Raw genomic sequence first — 6,370 nt, forward strand, 5'->3', positions numbered from 1 at the left:
GCATTTAAAAAACCTTGCGAATTCACTGAAAAAACCATAGGTTTCAGGCCTTATATAGTTAGGAATTAGCATTTAAAAAACCTTTGAAATTCACTGAAAAAACCATAGGTTTCAGGCCTTATATAGTTAGGAATTAGCATTTAAAAAAACCTTTGAAATTTACTGAAAAAAACCATAGGTTTCAGGAGTTATATAGTTAGGAATTAGCTTTTAAAAAAACCTTTGAAATTCACTCAAAAAACTATAAGTTTTAGTGGTGTTATAGTTAGCTGGACATTTTACTCATACAAAACCATTGAAATTGCTCCTATATAGTTAGTTGTACTAACTATATTTCGCGCACCCGCAATCCACTGCTGATGATGTCACATATTAGATCATTCATGACATGGTCAGTGACATCACTGATGACATCTCAAATGACATCACTGATGACATCATCCACGTGACAATCACATACACCTTTTCATACACTATTACAATTTTTCATCACTCTTTGTAAAATACAGAGTATCATATTTAAATCCATTGTCACAGCAATACAAGTATCTAAAAATCCACTCAGTGATTCATAGATGTATACACACATCTAATCACTTACCTATGGATTCACTCATACATGCTGTCAATGAACAATAGAACACTATCAAAAATACTTATACATCTATATCGACATTAAACAACAGCACGCATCCTACTCACTTATGCAAACAATGGATCATACTTACATATTTACTTAGCAAAACACTAATACAAACACCACTTCTTCTATTCATTTAGATAGTAAGTCATACTTAGTGAATTATAAAATCATTATTTCAAGTATACAGTTATCCATACAGTCACTCACACAATCATTGTGTCTTATGTATACTTATTTATAAACAACAACTGACACATACACTGCCTTTTATTTTTCTAGTTTGTTGGACCTGTACCTTTGAGAAATATATTTGCTCATCACCACAACCATAAAGAGATTCTCTCACCCAAACTGTTAGAACATGTAGTTTTAACTTCATATATCTACTGAATCAACTATTCACACATCTTTGGACAGTCACACCCCCCCCACCGAACCACACACACTTTCACACTCCCATACAAATACTCAGTTAACTAATCAATAACTAATATAGCCTTTCACATAGCTAGTAACCAACTGTAGAATCAGTTTACACAACAACTGACAAAGTGATACAGATATTCACACAGTTTAGTCACTATCCACTATATTTAGTGAGACATTATAAATTGGTCAAGTAAACAGTCAATTACATTGCTACTAAATCCTCCATCCAAATATTGATTTATATATATCCACTCATTCTTCAATGTAAATTGCTATATATATAATGAATATTTAAATAACGAAGCAAACCACATTCACTGGATGATGTCATCAGTGATGTCATCAGTGATGCCATTTGAGATGTCATCAGTGATGTCACTGACCATGTCATGAATGATCTAATATGTGACATCATCAGCAGTGGATTGCGGGTGCGCGAAATATAGTTAGTACAACTAACTATATAGGAGCAATTTCAATGGTTTTGTATGAGTAAAATGTCCAGCTAACTATAACACCACTAAAACTTATAGTTTTTTGAGTGAATTTCAAAGTTTTTTTTAAAAGCTAATTCCTAACTATATAACTCCTGAAACCTATGTTTTTTTCCGTGAATAAATATATATATATATATATATATATATATATATATATATATTCACACCCACATATATATATATATATATATATATATATATATATATATAATATCACTACTCCATTTGCACCAAGGATAGGAAGCACTCACAAACGGGTACCGGAAATCACGGTGGTGCACCGTGAAATATATCAAAGCTCCAATGCTCCCCATCCCGGAGCTTAAGCCAGCACTCACTGGGTAGTTGCAAAAAGTTGTTTAATGTCCCCAAAGTAACAACAAATGCGTTTCGGCTTTTGGGCCTTTGTCGGTGTTACTGACACACCAGTGGTGGACCTTTTTAACCCATTCAATTAATTGTCATGAACACAAACATCGGACCAGCTTAGTTGTATCACATGGGCGCCATCTTTGTGTTTTTTCCGCATTATAGACTAGATACCTTATACATGTAAAACATTTGATTACTTGATTTCTATTGAAAATAGATATCTATATCTCTTACAATATAACAGTTTACACCCCTTATATAATAAAATGTTTGCTGAAATATCGCAACTCATGGACACATCAATCATATTTCATTGGAACAATAACACCGTGCATCGGTTTAAACGGCCCATGATAATGTCTCACATAATCCAACGGTTAAGCATGGCTAAAAATTGAAACATTCTATGCCTCATTTTAAAACCATTTTCATGGTATCCTATACATGAGCAAAGAAACTACCATCAAAGGGCGCCATCTTTGAATGTTTCATTGTTATTGCCCAAATACAATAATTTTGCCGTGTATTGGCCATCACTGCCTGCTTTTCAGTATAATTTTAAATAAAGATATACCTACTAATGGACCAACAATAATTATTTTATAAATGATGCTGTGCATCGGCTTGTATGGCCTACAATAAATTATGTCGCCGTATATCAGACATTCAGGGCAAAAAACATTCTGTGGCATACATTTCACTGGTCCCATGTCCTGAAAATGTTTTTTCGATATTGGTTAAATAAGGACAATTATATAATCACGAACATATTTCCTTATGCAGTATATCGGCTATTCAGTTACCCAAATGAACTGCTAACTCCTCCCCACTGTTTAGACCCTTGGGAGTTTTGGTTTGCGGATCAATAATAAAGCGAGATTCCAATCTGCGTAACTTTAGTATCCTTTCCCTCCTCTGATACTTGCGGGAACATGGTCTAAGCCAAAATATGTCAACAGAACCCTGTTGCTTTGATGAGCACTGGCAAAATGCCAGTCTACTGAATACGTCTGATCTTGTTTTGTGATCCAACTCTTGCTGTGACCAAGATGCTCAGGTAGGTAAATGTTATGTGCCAATGTGAGGAAAACCTCTCTGTGCTACTGAGGCACTACCACTCTCCTGGTAGCACCAGGTTTGGGGTCTCTGGTCTCAGTGTACCGAAGCCCTATCTCCCAATAGGGCATGTGGGAGACACTGACATGTACCTTTTCCTTCGAAGCAGCTTGCTGTCTTAGGCTTTCAAGAGTACGACAGGTTCTCTGCCAATGGATTCAAGATAGCCTGGCTGATGAGGGTTATGAACCCGAAACCGGTCCCAGGATGCTTGTTTCCGGTCCAGGGAAGACATGGATTGGCAGTTCGGGCTGGACTGTTCCCATGAGGCACAGGGTCAGACTGATTTGCATATCTGAACTGGGGTGGTGGAGTGAGCTAAAGAATGATGATGGATTAAACCCAGATCAGTTGAATGGGGGTGAGTGTTTGATTTGCTCAAACGTTCCGTCCATCATCCCCTTTGGTATCTTTGTTCGCCCTAAGTTGGCAGGGTATGCCCAGACGTGGGTCCCTTGCTCACTCAACCACTGGATTCAAGATAGCCTGGCTGATGAGGGTTATGAACCCCAAACCGGTCCCAGGATGCTTGTTTCCGGTCCAGGGAAGACATGGCTTGGCAGTTCGGGCTGGACTGTTCCCATGAGGCACACGGTCAGACTGATTTGCATATGGCCATGTCTGAACTGGGGTGGTGGAGTGAGCTAAAGAATGATGATGGATTAAACCCAGATCAGTTGAATGGGGGTGAGTGTTTGATTTGCTCAAACGCTCCGTCCATCATCCCCTTTGGTATCTAGGTTCTCTGCCCTTGGCACAGCTCTTCCCTAGAGGGTTCTCTTGGGCCTAGGAGCGCTCTGTCGTGTAAGGCCCAAGTTCCTGGGGCTCAGTTCCCTCTGGGCCTGACAGGTCTTCTCCCTGAGGAGAGGGGACCTGAGCTTGTGGCTGTTCAGAAGCTGGCTTCCTAGACTTCTTACCTTTTCTCTTGAAGGGATGGTCCATCTTTTCAGGTTCCAACACCTCTTTTTCACCCTGGCCCTTGCACTCTGCTCGGGGTTTTATGCACACCCATTCAGGAATTCCCAGCATGGCTGCATGGGACCAAGCTCGACCTCAGCCTAAGCTGAGGACTCTAGATCATTCCCTAGCAGACATTCAACTAGAATTGCAGAAGAGACCACCAACTGTTTCAGGCCAGTAACTACTCTCCATTCTAAGGACACCATAGCCATGGAATGAACCTTAGTAACATTATCAGCATTGGTGACTGGATAAGTCTATTCAGGCAGATACTGTTGTGGAGATACCAGTTGTTAGTCAACATTGTGACACTTGCACCTGTATTCTCAGGGCTACTACTCTGATCCCATTAATTACGTTAGTCGGCCAAACAACTAAGGTTGCAATATCCACCCCACCCTCAGAGAATAGTGCAACCTCTGGAGTTGGCTTGCTTTATGCTTATGTCCATGATCCTTGTTCATCACATTTAGGTCTTAAATGGTTTAGGTCTTTCGGGAAGCCCAACTGGTGATCAGACTTTTGGAGCCCACGTAGTTATGTTGTGGAATTCCTTAGAAGGGCATCTCCACCAACAAAATATTATTCTAATCTGCAAGCACATGGTTGCTTTTTTGCTGGCTAAGCCTAAACATTCAACTCTGATACCTTGCTGGTTGAGTAGTAGTCAGGCAGAAAAACTCTGGAATGCAGCAGGAGCACTCATAAGCAATCACAAAAGCATATATGACTCTATTTAGGGAAGGGCAACAATCAGGAACCATGAGTGGCTGGAAAATGACAGAGGCCCTGAGAAGTTTCTCACAGGACCCCTGACCAGAATTATCACAGAGAGCACCAACAGTAGATAGGTGTTACAATCCGTGGCCTGCACTTGCCCTCTCATGCTGTACTTTCATAACCCGATATTTGAAGAGTGCAAACTAATCACCCCTAAGGGTCTCAAAGCGCCAGGGGCCTTCGGGAAGAATAAGCGAGCTATTGCCCAGAGTCACATGGTGCTGGGCTGAGCTGCCGCCAGCACCGAGGATTGAACCGTGAGCCTCATGCTTCAGAGTCAGCCTCCCTGGCTGCTGTGCCACACCTATCCTCATGCATAGAAGCACGATACTCTGAAATACCGGACGATGCATGCATTTGAAAGCAAGAATGGCTGGTGAATTGCACAGTGTGTTGGTGTTGCGAGGAGAGTGGTTTCACATGTTCGTTGGATGCATTATGAGTTCACTCAAGAAAACTACATGTCCCATAAAGCCACAGGACTCTCGTGAGATTTGCAATCAGTACCAGCCATTTTAAATTCACAGAGTATGGATCCTTCTGGTTCTGAGCACCATACTAGCCAATCAAGATTCATTCATAGTTGCTGCAACCAGGCCTTTGATGCCAGAGAATTGAATCTTCACTGATGTTGTTATTCTTAAAAGTTGACAAACTGGATTTAGAAAAATACTCTAGGAAACTACTTATATTTCCAAACACACTCTCAAGAGTCAACCTTTGAGGACTATGAACTTGTATATTGTTCATCTTGTTCTTTCTAAGTGGGGAGCAAAAAGGATCCTCCTTGTGGTGTGTGCGAGTTAGAAATGATAGACCCTTTTTGGCTCCAGATGGACTCTGTAGAACTTTGGCATAAGTGTTAGAGCAGAATGCATTGAAGGCGGGTTTAGAATGCTGAGTATGCAGTTACAAGCAGACAAATAAAGACATGTAATACTCAGCTCTGTGTGTGGCGTAGTCCTTGGGGGGTACCCAGGCTGGGGAGGACACTTCAACTTGCGACAAGTTAGGGGATAAGTAACCCGAAAATCGACAGTGGTCTCCCAGAGAGTTTGCCGTGGTCCAAGCAAACTGGACGTGCCACGTGTTGCAGTAGAAGTACGGAACTGACGCTTAATGCATGTGGAGTCAAAGTGCAACTCCAGCCCTTATAAAGAAGTTGAAAACAACGAAACCATTGCAAAGATATCTACAGATCGGTGACCTACAACCTGCTGGTCAGACCTTACATAAAGGTACTGCGCTGGTACGCAATATACAGTCATACATAATCCAAAGTGTTAATGTGGAAGGCAGATACAAACAGATTTTCAAATAGCAGCTAGTGACAATCACAAATTGCACAATAAAATTACGATTTGAAAGGGGTGAAGCTAAAGAATAAAACAGTTATTTACTCAGTAGAACTTGAGTAAAGTGAGCCGGTACGACCTCAGCGCTGGGCGCCGCAACCCAGGTAGAGCACAGGTGTTGTGCTTATGATGCTGGTGAGTCTCATCAAGCCGACCAAAGGGCCGTGAAGGAGGCCAGAACAGGAACATGGCAGTAGGTGACAATCAGAACAGTCGCA

Source organism: Lissotriton helveticus, chromosome 11, assembly GCF_964261635.1.
Source record: "Lissotriton helveticus chromosome 11, aLisHel1.1, whole genome shotgun sequence".
In the NCBI taxonomy this organism is placed as follows: Eukaryota; Metazoa; Chordata; class Amphibia; order Caudata; family Salamandridae; genus Lissotriton; species Lissotriton helveticus.